This window comes from Salvelinus sp. IW2-2015, linkage group LG9 (assembly GCF_002910315.2).
Source record: "Salvelinus sp. IW2-2015 linkage group LG9, ASM291031v2, whole genome shotgun sequence".
NCBI lineage: Eukaryota > Metazoa > Chordata > Actinopteri > Salmoniformes > Salmonidae > Salvelinus > Salvelinus sp. IW2-2015.
This window is the reverse complement of record NC_036849.1, coordinates 25,405,387-25,420,441: the sequence shown is the minus strand read 5'-3', so window position 1 is coordinate 25,420,441 and position 15,055 is coordinate 25,405,387. Positions and strand designations below refer to the sequence as shown.

Sequence of the window (15,055 nt, the reverse complement as noted above, 5' to 3'; positions counted from 1 at the left end):
TGCTAAAAATATGTTCAACATCCACTGAAGTAGCTAGCAGAAGTTGTGACAGAAGTTGCCTTGGTAACCAAARAAACAGACTTTCTAGTTTAGCTAACCAAATGATCAGTCCTAACTTGCTATTATGAAAATCGAATTCAACAATGGCAACAAAAAAAATCGACGTTTCCTTTCAAAGGCAGCTCAAACATAGAATGAACTATATCCATTGAATTGTACCATGCAAATAATACTATGCGTTATAGGGAAATAATGCACGGTCTAGAATGCCTAATGCCTAAGAAAAGTTTGCTTTCTGATCAGGACACTCCACACTGTTCATTACGAGGAGATCGCATTGAATATCAAACACCAAGCTAGCTAAATAGGCTGTTGCTAGCAAACCTGCCAATATTACAACCGAATTTAAAAAATACCAGTTGCTGAAAACAGCTGGTCAACCTAGAAACATGTGGGAGGATTTGACAACATAGCGACACTTGCGTCATAACTGCAACATGGGGACCAGAGAAATTCATATTCGTCACTTACCACATTAGGTCATCAGATGCTCCCAAAAAATAAGTATCCGTTGGACCTGCATTTAAAATGAATCCAATTTAGGTTGGTGTGGTTGTTGGTTTAGCTTTCTCTAACTTTGTACTAAGTATGGTCTGCATGTGTAGGCACATATTACAAGGTGCCCAGATATCTTTACTAACTGTCCCATTATCTGGTTTTAATGTCCATTCTAGAATGCACTTCTAACCAATGAGAAATTAATATTCAACAACGCTGTGGTATAATGTGTGATAACTCCTGACTAAGGGCTGTTGTTAACTGTTGACCCAGTTGTTAATTCTAATAATTATATTCATTCGATGTTGCTATGCTAAACAAATTGGCATGTAGCTAGCTAGCAGAGATTCGATGATGATGATGCGAGACAATCATTTCAATAAATAATGATTGAATAAATATCCAATAAGCCTACAGTACATAGGCAACAACTATGGTTGGCGAGTCCGAGCTTACCAACTAGCTTGGTTATGTTAATGGTGACGTTTCCGTTGATGGCACACAAGTGGAAGAACTATCCGTGCATGGTCCAGGCGCTGGTTGGTGACAGACAGTCAGTGCTTGTCTCTTCTTTGGCGGAAAATGAGACGTCCCACTCATATCGTTGCCAGCTAAAATGGCACTCCAGCGCTTTCTGTTCAGCCAATAACTAACTATTGATTGAGCTCTCACACGGATGGCCACTCACAGCCGTTATTTCCCTTACCTCAATAGGCCCGCATAGAATAATTGTTGCATTCTGAAGTTGTTACCGTTAGTTATTTTCTCATGTTTTGACCCAGTCGTTCATTCGAATCATTATTTTCATTCAACAATGCTATGCTAACCAAATCATCAGCATGCTGCTAGTTAGCAGAGATTCAATGATGATGAGAGACCAGAACGTCAATAAGTAATGATTTTAAAATATTCTAGTCGATATTGGATATAACGTCACAGCCTCGCCTGACTGTGGAAAAACAACCTGTGGTTACCTAGGTTACCCATTGGCTCAAATGCAATTTTCTTGTCTGTTTGTTTTAGTAAATTACAAAAATGCATTCAAGAAAAGTACAACATGTTAAAAGATTACTTTTCAAAATGTCCTGTTCTTTTCTCACTACTTAGAAAAACATAATATTGTAAGGCTTCCCTCATGCCCCCTTTCATGATGGTGCTAGCAGCAATGTAAGTGCTAGCTACCAACATAACATTAAGCAAGCCAAGACTGTTTGATTTGTTATTCTGTTTCGGGCTATGGGGACTGCTGAAGAACCCTTTTGGAACACTTTTTTCTAAGAGTGTATAGATTAGGGGGAAGTGATCAACTCAATCCATAGATAGTTAGTAGAACGTTTAAGGGCCACAGAATTAGCAGTGATGCTCCTCTTTGTGTAAACTGTGGATTTGGAAACCAGAAGTGCTACTGAGTAGAATGGATCCCCCTTTTACTGCGACACAAAGTACAGAAAATCTTTAAGGGCCGCAAAATAAGAAGCTACACTCCTCTGTGTGTAAACTTTGTGGATTGGAAACTAAAAGTGCAAAATGCAAATAAAATAAATCACATATCTCATAGAAATACTTTTAATTATTCTTTGTATGAGAAATATTATAAAATATATAAATAATTGTGCACATTTTTCATAATTCTCACCCTAATTATTCATTTTCAAAGTAAACAGGACAGGACTCTTATTCTGAAGGATTCCAAAAATCCTTGATCAGGAAGTACTTAGTTATTCTTGCCTGCTTGACAGCAGTCTAGCAAAGCACCTTACAATTATGAACATGATCAGTAGGTTTTCAATGTACTGTCTGTGTTTGTTGGCTGCTGGATCAGTGCCTGTAATTTACAATGTTCTAGACCAGCTAGCTACAATATTTTTTTATTTAACTAGGCAAGTCAGTTAAGAACAAGTTCTTATTTACGATGATGGCCTAACCTGGTTGTGATACAGCCTGGATTCGAACCAGGGTTTGTAGTGACGCCTTTAGCACTGAGATGCAGTGCCTTAGACCGCTGCGCCACTCGGTCAAATGGCAGGACAGGACAGGACTTGATATGCTGTAACTTAGGTGAGAGGCAAGGAGAATGTAATTGGCTTAGTTAAAATATAATTTTTTGGTGTGCTATGATATCACAACCCTGTACGTAAACATAATAATAAGTAGCCATATAACGTATTGTGTGATATCCCATTATGTCTACAGACAGTCAATTCCTTTTGCCTAACATGTTCCTTTATCTGTAGGGGGATGATACGGCGWCCCAAGCCCACTGACTCTGAGGCTGACCTACGAGAGCAGGAGAAGTTTCTTGCCTCTGGGACCCAGTCCACAGTCAATGTGGTCTGACGGCCAGACAAAAGAACAGGAGACTCAGGGGGCTCAAGGAGAACAGAGAGATGTGGTCACAATCTAAGGTTCATAGTAACTAAGTTCATTATCATACACCTCTCTGCAAGACAGTTGATTGTGTGTAGCTTCAAGCCTAAAGAAAATCTTTGGTATTTTGATTGTTAATAATATGATGCTGTACATCTTTCTTTATATCAGTCAGATGAGCTCTCCACTCTGACTCCTGCACCTCCCAAAAAGTCTTGCTTCAAAGCCGAGCTTGTTGGCTTCGAGGATGAGGACTCAGAGGAGAGGCTGGACAGACATGACATGCACACCAGTGCTGTTCTCACCAAGAACATTGTGAGTGATACTCTCACCATCTGTCTCCTGCTCAGTAGAGCCACACAGTTCTGTTTGTCTCAACAACTACCTCTATTTTTACACTCTTCTCTTCCCCTAGGAGAGGGACACTAGCACTACACCAGTGTCCTTACCAACATTAATTCTCCTAAAGTATTACATCGACCGGAGAAGGAGAGCCCGGTAGGAGCTCAATTTAGTAATGCGGATCAATGAGTTGGTAAAATACAAAAATTACATGCTGTAGTTAACTGCTGTTTATACCAGATGTAATTAATCCAAAATGGTGCTTCACACGTTCTGGATGCAAACTTAAACTATGCCATTAAACTATGGAAAGAGGAACATTTYCCCGACAGATTGCAGGATAGAGAATAAGAGGGGAAGACCACTTTGTGCTGTGTACCAGAATCCAAGGACCTGAACCTCTTTCCAGAATCCTCCATGGATAAGGATCAACCTCATTCTAGACTTGACAGTAAGTACCATACTTCAAATTCTTAATTTCATTAAGTTGATAAGAATATATTGCTGGCAGGCAATAATAATGTACTTGGATGTCTATTCTGTAGGCCTAAATTGGCTTGCACTGAATGGGATGTCCTGTTTGTTTTTGTACTGTCTCACTTGCAAGACAAGCCTGGCAATGCTAAATTGTTCAGTTGTTCACCTGCTCATGTCTCTCTTTCTCTTCCAGGATTCAGTGCGATGGTGGTCCAGGTGCTGGGTGGGTCAGACAGTACAGTAGAAACTGAAGATCCACCAGGAGAACCAGGCCAAATTACATGCCATGTCTAAGGGCGAGATCCTGGAGGAGCAGAAAAGGCTGCTGGGTCAGCTAGGTAGGCCCAAGTTACTGTTTGGGGACTATTGTGCTGTGTTTAAAAAAGGATATGATGTGAGCCTTTTAAATGTTTCATATTGTGTACCTCTACCTCTCAGATCCCAGACTGGTTGACTTTGGAAGGGACTCGTAAGGCACTGGGAGTCTCTGTCTCAGTCAGGTGATCCAGCAGTGGAGCCCTCAACACTCTGGCCCACATTCTCACCAAGGTAGTCAGGTAGTCTAGTGGTTAAGAGCGTTAGGCCAGTAACCAAAAGGTCATCGGTTCGAACCTGAACCGATTAGGTGAAAAGTCTGTCTGTGCCCTTGACCTAGGCACTTAACCCTTACTGTCACGCTGAAGAGAGTCTGATAAATTACTTAAATGTAAATGTACTGCCTGTCAATCAGTTTGATCATGTAGAGCTCTTCAGATGATATATGTATGCAGATGTTGTAGTTATCAAAAAGTACTTGAATCCACTTTAACATTGCAGATCTGTCTTTGTGCTCCTGTTGTTTCTGTAGGCAGAGGGCTGGCCAGTTTACAGCTGCTCTCAGGGGCAGTGTGGTGTCAACTCTTCGGGCCTTCTCTTCATGCTGCACTTCTCACTGGACGATAATGTGGAGGGAGTGATGTCTGCTGCTGTGCAGGGGCTCGGTGTCCTCAGACGATGAAGTAAGGTAACTTTACAGTGTGTGATTGCATCATCATCACCAATATACCATGGCTTGCTATGTGTGTATAAACTCATGGTTAAAACCCAATCATTGTGTCCCTGTCTTGTGTCTGGACAGCACACTCTCATGATTCCATGGGCTGGCCTCCTTTCCTCTGTTCAGAGGGAGGTGGAAGACGAGGGGCTCTGAGGTCATCAGAGAGACTGCTTCAGAGAAAAAAGAAAAAAAGACTGATGGCTTTTCCAGGGATGATGTCATTAAGGTTGACTAGAGACCAGACTGATTAATCAAACCAACACTCCACAATCACTCTCTCTGTAATTATGCAGTGCATTGCTTTGGCACCCTGTGGAGAAGTACTAGTGATACAGTTGAAGTCAGAAGTTTACATACACCTTAGCCAAATACATTTAAACTCAGTTTTTCACAATTCTTGACATTTAATCTGAGTAAAAATTCCCTGTTTTAGGTCAGTTAGGATCACCACTTTATTTTAAGAATGTGAAATGTTAGAATAATAGTAGAGAGAATGATTTATTTCAGCTTTTATTTCTTTCAACACATTCTCAGTGGGTCAGACGTTTTCATACACTCAATTAGTATTGGTCGCATTGCCTTTAAATGTTTAACTTGGGTCAAACGTTTCAGGTAGCCTTCACAAGCTTCCCACAATAAGTTGGGTGAATTTTGGCCCATTCTCCTGACAGATCTGGTGTAACTCAGTCAGGTTTTGTAGGCCTCCTTGCTCGCACACGCGCCAACAAATTTTCTATAGGATTGAGGTCAGGGCTTTGTGATGGCCACTCCAATACCTTGACTGTGTTGTCTTTAAGCCATTTTGCCACAACTTTGGAAGTATGCTTTGGGTCATTGTCCATTTGAAGAACCCATTTGCGACCAAGCTTTAACTTCCTGACTGATGTGTTGAGATGTTGCTTTAATATATCCACATAATTTTCCTTCCACATGTTACCATCTATTTTGAGAAGTGCACCAGTCCCTCCTGCAGCAAAGCACCCCCACAACATGATGCTGCCACCCCCGTGGTTCACGGTTGGGATGGTGTTCTTCGGCTTGCAAGCTTCCCCCCTTTTCCTCCAAACATAACATGTCATTATGGCCAAACAGTTCTATTTTGTTTCATCAGACCAGAGGACATTGCTCCAAAAAGTATGATCTTTGTTCCCATGTGCAGTTGCAAACCGTAGTCTGGCTTTTTATGACGGTTTTGGAGCAGTGGCTTCTTCCTTGCTGAGCAGCCTTTTAGGTTATGTCGATATAGGACTCGTTTTACTGTGGATATAGATACCTTTGTACCTGTTCCTCCAGCATCTTCACAGGTCCTTTGCTGGGATTGATTTGCACTTTCGCACCAAAGTACGTTCATCTCCAGGAGACAGAACGCGTCTCCTTCCTGAGCGGTATAACGGCTGCGTGGTCCCATGGTGTTTATACTTGCGTATTATTGTTTGTACAGATGAACGTGGTACCTTCAGGCGTTTGAAAATTGCTCCCAAGGATGAACCAGACTTGTGGAGGTCTACAATCTTTTTCTGAGGTCTTGGCTGATTTCTTTTGATTTTCCCATGATGTCAAGCAAAGAGGCACTGGGTTTGAAGGTAGGCCTTGAAATACATCCACAGGTACACCTCCAATTGACTCAAATTATGTAAATTAGCCCATCAGAAGCTTCTAAAGCCATGACTTCATTTTCTGGAATTTTAAAGGCACAGTCAATTTAGTGTATGTAAACTTCTGACCCACTGGAATTGTGATACACTGAATTATAAGTGAAATAATCTGTCTGTAAACAATTGTTGGAAAAATCACTTGTGTCGTGCACAAAGTAGATGTCCTAACCGACTTTCCAAAACTATAGTTTGTTAACAAGAAATTTGTGGAGTGGTTGAAAAACGAGTTTTAATGACTCCAACCTAAGTGTATGTAAACTCCCGACTTCAACTGTAAATGCATTGTGTAAAGCTGTTGGCTGTGTTGGTTTTCTGTCTCAGGGTTTACTGAGGATGAAGCTGCTTCCTAGGCTCCCCTACATCCTAGAGGGGATCCGCCCGTCACCCAGGGTGGTCCAGGATGTGATGGAAGTCCTGATCCGCATCTTCAAACACTCCTCCTCAGCAGCCACTCAGGTAACATCAACTACACCTCCCACAATGCCCTCTGGCATATCTCTGCCTCTCTCTTGTTTTATTAGCTGTAAGCACCTTCACATGAGTTACCATTTGTAGTATGAATAGTATCTGTACTGTCACTATAGGTCTTGGACTGCCTTCGTTTGAAGGAGACTGTGATGTCAGAGTTCCTGCCCTGCTCCTGGGCAGTGCCCACCTCACCGACCCCCAGTCTGTATGCGTGGCCAACGCCATGAAGCTCCTACATGTCCTGTACACCACTGACAGACACGCCTGTGCCAGGCTGGTAAGTGTGGAGAGAGGAATTTTCAAACCCAACTACCAGCTTACCTGATGTATTAATACCACACTTAACCTTCCTCTGTTGGCTCTTGTATGTATCCATGGTAACTTCAATGTATAAGGGAGTGACTAATAAGTGTTTTATGATCTGGGTCGGATGTATGATCTGATAGACTAGTACATCCATAATAAAGTCACCCTGACTGTGTGTTCCCCAGGTGAACTCTCTGGGTGTGCGGGAGCGTCTGTCTCGTCTGCTGGCCCCGGAGCCCAGTGATCTGCAGCTGGAGCCAGGGGAGGCCCTGAGGGTCAGCTCTGAGTCCTACCGGCTGTGGGCTGTGGCAGCCAGCTACGAGAGTAACTGGTCGTAACTGGGTTAGCTGACAACGTCACGAAAATGATGCGTGTGCATCCATGTGGCCGGAAGGTGTGCGTTGATYTCATATATATGCTAATATGGCTACATTTCGCTTGCTAGCTAATCAGCAACTSTAACAATGTATTTCAGAGACAAGTGCTCATTGTGCAAATGTATTTGTTTTCAATAAATATTTGGAGACTAAATATAGTTGACATGTTGTCAACAGTCTCAGCCAACCCTGTCTGCTTTGCCCATAGTTGTGCACATGTCAGATTTGTTGCTATGCAACCAAGCGTCTATGGGCTCAGTCATATCATGGAAGACACCTGGTGGATGGTAGGGACGAAATAAGCCATCTGTACACGCCATCTTAAGTATTCTCCCATATACAATACCAATATCAGATGTGTGTAATCACATGTTGTTAGATTATACATGGCAAGAAAAGCTGTGTAAGCGAAAGGTTTCCTGTCATGCCAAATGCTCTTAGAAGCTTAGAATTTTTTTTTTCTGAAATAGTCCCTCAGAATGAGTAATACGTTAGAAACTTTCTCCCCTCTACCATTTCAAGAGACCTGTACCCCATCCTGGTGAAAATGTTGCAGTCTACCCAGCGGCTCTGGCCCCCTTCGGACCCCCTGCTGCCCCTGCAGCACCACAGGCTCCAGGCCCTCACTCTGCTCACACACGTCACACACACCGCCGGCTGCCATCAGGAGCTGCAGGCTGGCCTGGTCAGGWAACACACACTCTGGCTTTCTGATACTTTTTAACTGTTCTCTCCTGCAGCTTTCTGTAGTTCCTTGATTTGTTGTTATCCACTAGATTCAACAGAGCCAAACCTCTACACTCACTACAGTTCCCAGGGGGCTGAGTGTGTCCCCAGTGACGTGGGGTCATATAACAGGTCTGCAGCTCAAGGTGCTGGGGCTGCTAAAGGGCTGTGTGAGGACCCTGAGGGACCATGTCCAGAGGGAGAGCACCCTGAGACTGGTGCCGGCCTACCTGCTTTACATTGGGTCCCTTTACATTGGGTCCTTCTACTCCCAGCTCTCCATCCAGGTGAATGTACAAACTATAGCGGTACTCAAGGAAATTAGCGTTGAATCTAAATAGTTTTAACATCCTGTCCTCGTCGCCTCGTTTTCCTTCATCAGTACAGATTGGAAAGAGCCTATAGAGAGAGCCTATATCACTATATCACTTTTACTTGTCTTCTCTTCTCCTATCTGGACTAGGGCCCTCTTATGTGTTTTTAGTTAGTAATACATGTCTGGACTAGGATCCTATTAGAATGTGTTTTTAGTTAGTAATACTTCTGGACTAGGGTCCTATTAGAATGTGTTTTTAGTTAGTAATACTTCTGGATAGGTCCATTAGAATGTGTTTTTAGTTAGTAATACATGTCTGGACTAGGGTCCTATTAGAATGTGTTTTAGTTAGTAAAACATCTTGGAGCTAGATCTATTAGAATGTGTTTTTAGTTAGTAATACTTCTGGACTAGGATCATATTAGGATGTGTTTTTAGTAGTAATACTTCTGGACTAGGATCCTATTAGGATGTGTTTTTAGTAGTAATACTTCMGGACTAGGATCCTATTAGGATGTGTTTTTAGTTAGTAATACTTCTGGACTAGGATCCTATTAGGATGTGTTTTTAGTTAGTAATACTTCTGGACTAGGGTCCTATTAGAATGTGTTTTTAGTTAGTAATATGTGTCCATGCCTGCCCTTTCAGAGCTTCTTCAATCCAGTGGAGTGTGCAGGAGCTGGAGATGCTTACCTCAGAGGTTCTTCTCCCTCTGCTGTCCCATGAGGCTGTTCACAGCCTGATTTAACAACCTCAAGTGAGTCCCATCTACTTGGCAGCATAGAGCAATATCTATGGTGATTTACTCACACTCTGCAGAGCTTAATGGAAGGAATGTTGGTCTCTGTGTGGTTGTAACGGATAGAAATATTAATTTTTCTGTCTCTGTGTGGTTGTAACCCCCAGTTCTACTGCCCCGGCCCTGAGTTCATCCCCAGTCTGCCTGGCTTGGGCTTCTCCGGGTGGACGTCTGGTGGGGGTCTGGCTGGACTCAGCTCCCCCTTCCCCCTCATCACCTCCCTGTGCTTCCTCCTGGACAACCTCCTCAGCATCCACAGAAGCCTGGTCTGCAAAGTAGGTCCTTATGGAGCTGTAGTTACTCTCTGATTTTGTTTGGCGTAAACCACAAACAGTGCAACAAACAATTCACATGCATTTGTTTGCCTCGTTACCTTGCAGCTGGCTAGTGGGAGTAGGACTAATCTCTCTCCTATGGTTTCTATCTCTCCCTCTCTGTCCAATTCAGCTCCCTCCTCCTCTTTGAGGCTGTGCTAGGATACCTGCTAAGACTGGCCCACAGACTGGTAGTGTATAGAGCCCAACATCCCTCCCATCACTCAGTCTTAGGCTAGTCTGTTTAGCTATCACGCCACTCCTGTCATGCTGAACGCCACCTTTCACATATAACATGGAGTACAAGGAGTGGAATGTTAGCAAAACAGACTGGTACCTAGGGCTGTTGCGGTGACCACATTATTGCCACATCGGTAGTCATAAGTCAAATTCCACGTGACCATTGAGTCACGGTAATCTCCTTTTATGAACTCTGGACATGCGTTGGTAGTACCCAACTCGCTAATGACCATCAAGTCCTAATGGCCTGGTACTCAGGGCTCTATTGTCCCTCTAACCCACTCTGACATCAATGCAGATGCAAATCAAACAGACATCAAACACTTATCATCAAAACAGTATGTGCTTTTAAAACTCACCTCACTGTGATCTATCAATTTGAAGAAAGAAGTTTAACAGGTTGAAACTGAGTGGAAAACATGGTCATTGTGGATGTTGTTTCAAAGCCAAACCCAACAAAGAACTGTTACTCAGTTAAGCCCAAAAGATAATTCTGTCTTATGGTTAACAACTCCTCGATTAAAACCTGTTGTAGGTTAGTTGAACAAGAAGCCATGTCTGTATACAGTATACGAGAAAAACAAACCAGATTCAGAAGAACCTCACCAGGACAGAAGAACAGGCACTTAATTAACTACTGAAAGATTAATCTTTGGTTATCAAACCTGCAGGCAAGGGGGAGAGGTTCAGAAACAACTCAGTAATGAAGGCTTCTATAGAAAACTGAGTGTTGATCCCACACAGGTGTTCTAAAGGGATATTAGCTCACATCTGGAGCAAGCCCTATTTAACAACCTTCTCAAAACCTGAATATGAATACCTTTTCTGCAAATGTGCCATATGTCCATGCCTGTACATTTTGCCAAAGTTACATGAACCTAAAACATAAGGGAATTGTCAAGGCAGACCAGTGGTTGCAGACTCTTTCATTAAAACTCATGTGCAAGCATTMCCATCATATGAGAAAGACTCTATAGACTTTATAAATAAGACTTCAGAAATAACGGGATTAACAGAAGACTGTAGTTTGGTCACATTAGATGTCGAGTCTACATACCAGCATTCCCCACACGGGGGGCGGCAGCCCAAGCTCACTACTTGAGAGACCGAGATACTAACAAATACCCACCAACAAACTTTATTCTATTCTATGTTTTGAAGTATAACTACTTCAAGTTTGATGATGAATACTACATCCAAACGAATGGAACATCGATCCAAGATATTCTAACCTTTATGTGGGTCAATTTGAAGAACGTTTCGTTAACAATGAAAATTAGTTATTGAATAAAACCCTGAAGTGGTATCGATATATTGAAATGTTTTGTATATGGGGAGGACCGGGAGAAGAGCTGTCAGATTTTATGATATTACTCAATGACATTGACCCTAATCTCAAATTCACTATTGAATGTGACAACGTGTTCTTTACCTCGATATGTGMATTGAGAAAACAAATGTAACCCTGTTTACAACTGTGTACAGAAAAAGTATATTACAGGGAGACAGCTTCCACCCTGAGCCATTAAAAAAGACGACTTCCAAGAAGCCAGTTTTTCCGACAGCGCTGTATATGCCACTCCACAAAGGACTATCTAGAAAAAGCAGCGAAGATCCGCAATAGGTTCATAAGAGGCTACTCTCCACAATGTGTGGATGAAGCTCTTAAACTGGCATTAGGGAAAACAAGAGATTAACTACTACAAAAATGAACCACTAGAGCTAAAGAACACTCCCTAATGTTCATCACCACATATACTTTTAACTCTCGCAAAGTGGGAGATGCTGTCAAGAAACACTGGCGTGTTTTATCATCGGACCCAGCTTTTCCAGCTGAATATAAGAACCTACCACTTGTTAGTGTTGCACTGTGCGCATCCTATGCCTTTATTCGGAAGAGGGCGTAAAAGGTCCTGGCTCATTTTCTTTTGTGCCTGGCAGTTGGCATGGACCAATTTGTTGCGAAATTGGGACCGCTCATGTATACTATGATGAAGTGTGAATATTTCTGCCACCCACATACAGGAAAACGGTTCCAAATAAATTAAATGATTACGTGCTCCTCCACCCATGTTATCTACATGATTACATGTTCATGTGGGCTGTGTTATGTAGGCAAAACCTCTCGTTCTATCAAACAGAGAATTAATGAACATACACGTCAAAGGGGGAGGTGATATAAATAATACTGTGAGCAAAACATTATGTTATTGGTTTTTCACCCTCCAGACATTATTCCCAAAAGYTCTAATGCCCGTGCATGTTATGTTGTAAATGTGAACATAAACTAATGCCACCACTTCAGCCTAATTTTACGTTTTTTCTTGCACTGTACCCAATGATTTATGAAAACTTACTTGATAGGTCGATGTCCTCATTGTGGTTTTACAGACGTATTTAATACGTTTTTTGTACACACTTTATTAGAATACTTATGAAATGCACATTGTTATATTTGGTAACATGTTTATTTTCCCTCGACTCCAACCCCATTCGATGCATTGAACGGATGTGGATGGAGCAATGTCGACATAGAAACACAAAAGCTCTGACGATGGTGCGTAAGCTTAACAAAGAGCAGTGATACTGGCAAGAGCAGTGTACGGGTTTCTTCTTTTCTTCTCATGTTAGTCAATTGTTACCATTAACCAGGCTGGATCACATCCGGCCGTGATTGAGAGTCCCATAGGGCGACGCACAATTGGCCCAGCGTCGTCTGGGCTATGCCGTCATTGTAAATAAGAATTTGTTCTTAACTGACTTGCCTAGTTAAATAAAATAAATGAATACAAAAAACCTGCAACAAAGTTAGCTCGGATGTGCGAGTCCCTTTTGAATTTTCAGGCCAAACACAACGAAATGGACAGCACTTTCTAAGGTGATGATTASTTCAAAACACCTATACACATATTAGAGCTGATGCTTACGCATAGGCCTATATATGAGCCCAAGTCCGAAACAATTACCTGAGTTAAAATGATTGCGCCATTATACAATACATAGCCTAATAGCCCACCGCATATTACGCACGGCAGAAAACATGAACAGATTTAAGATGTCTGGGGTACATAATTGGTCTATCTAGCTAGCCTCTACTCCAAAACTTATATTAATAGCCTTTAAGTCTGGACTGTATTATTATCCATACTGGATGTACTGGTTACCTTATGCTACGCTCCAAACATTCTATCCATGAGTCTGGGAGAGAACATATAGGCAGGCCTAGGCGATGCTGTTGGTTCATTGATTTGCGGGGCGGCTTATCGAGTGAGCCTACAGTTTTAGTGCATTTGATTTTGAGTAGCCWAGTAATAGGGCATGCGTTATATTTTCATAATAGGTTGACATTACCTTTAGCTATAGAATATCTCACCACCTTGCGTTTCCATCGTCTCCTCTCAATTACATTTCAATTCAAATTAAAGGGCTTTATTGGCATGGGGAAAATATGTTTACATTGAAAAAGCAAGTGAAGTAGAAAATAAACAAAAGTGAAATAAACAATACAAATTAACAGTACACATTCACAAAAGTTTTCAAATGTCAAATGTGCAAATAGTACAAAAGGGAAAATAAATAAGCATAAAAATAGGTTCTATTTACAATGGTGTTTGTTCTTCACTGGTTGCCCTTTTCTTGTGGCAACAGGTCACATCTTGCTGCTGTGATGGCACACTGTGGTATTTCACCCAGTAGAAATGGGAGTTTATCAAAATTGGATTTGTTTATGAATTCTTCCTGGATCTGTGTAATCCGAGGGAAATATGTGATATGGTCATACATCTGGCAGGAGGTTAGGAAGTGCAGCTCAGTTTCCACCTCATTTTGTGGGCAGTGTGCACATAGCCTGTCTTGTCTTGAGAGCCATGTCTGCCTACGGCGGCCTTTCTCAATAGCAAGGCTATGCTCACTGAGTCTGTACATAGTCAAAGCTTTCCTTAAGTTTGGGTCAGTCAAGGTGGTCAGTTATTCTCTCTGTTTAGGGCCAAATAGCATTCTAGTTTGCAAAAAGTTTTTGTTACTTCTTTCTAATGTGTCAAGTAATTATATTTTTGTTTTCTCTTGATTTGGATGGGCCTAGTTGTGTTGCTGTCCTGGGGCTCTGTGGAGTGGGTTTGTGTTTGTGAACAGAGCCCCAGGACCAGCTTGCTTAGGGGACTCTTGTTCAAGTTCATCTCTCTGTAGGTGTTGGCTTTGTTATGGTTGGTTTGGGAATTGCTTCCTTTTAGGTGGTTGTAGAATTGAACGGCTCTTTTCTGGATTGTGATAATTAGTGAGTGTCGGCCTAATTCTGCTCTGCATGCATTATTTAGTGTTTTACGTTGTACACAGAGGATATTTTTGCAGAATTCTGCATGTAGTCTCTCAATTTGGTGTTCGTCCCATTTTGTGAATTCTTGGTTGGTGAGCAGACCCCAGACTTCACAACCATTAAGGGCAATGGGTTCTATAACTGAGCCAAGTATTTTTAGCCAGATCCTAATTTGTTTGTCGAATTTATGTTCCTTTTGATTGCATAGAAGGCCCTTCTTGCCTTGTCTCTCAGCTTTGTGGAAGTTACCTGTGGTGCTGATGTTTAGGCCGAGGTACAGTTGAAAGTTTCCATACACTTAGGTTGGAGTCATTAAAACTAGTTTTTCAACCTCTCCACAAATTTCTTGTTAACAAACTATAGTTTTGGCAAGTCGGTTCGGACATCTACTTTGTGCACGACACAAGTAATTTTTACAACAATTATTTACAGAGAGATTATTTCACTTATAATTCACTGTATCACAATTCCAGTGGGTCGGAAGTTTACATACACTAAGTTGACTGTGCCTTTTAAACAGTTTGGAAAATTCCAGAAAATGATGTCACGTAGATTAGGCCAGAAGGCTAAACTGAAAAACCTAACCTCTATCAAATAAAAAGATGGAGGAGTACTTCTGTGCAAGGGTGTTTATTTACATTGTGAATCCAGAAGAAAAACAACAGTACTGCCATCCAAAGTATCTATTATGGGACAGCTAAAAACAATGCTGCCCCATCAACCGCTCAATCCAAAATGGTCCACCCTTGAACTGAAAGAGAG

The 15,055-nt window shown here is 41.8% G+C and overlaps 1 pseudogene; it reads left to right on the top strand.

The window, feature by feature from the left end:
- The first annotated feature begins 4,504 nt into the window (after nt 1-4,504).
- Nucleotides 4,505-15,055, top strand: part of LOC139028214 (RNA polymerase II-associated protein 1-like) — a 28,537-nt pseudogene continuing 17,986 nt past the window's right edge.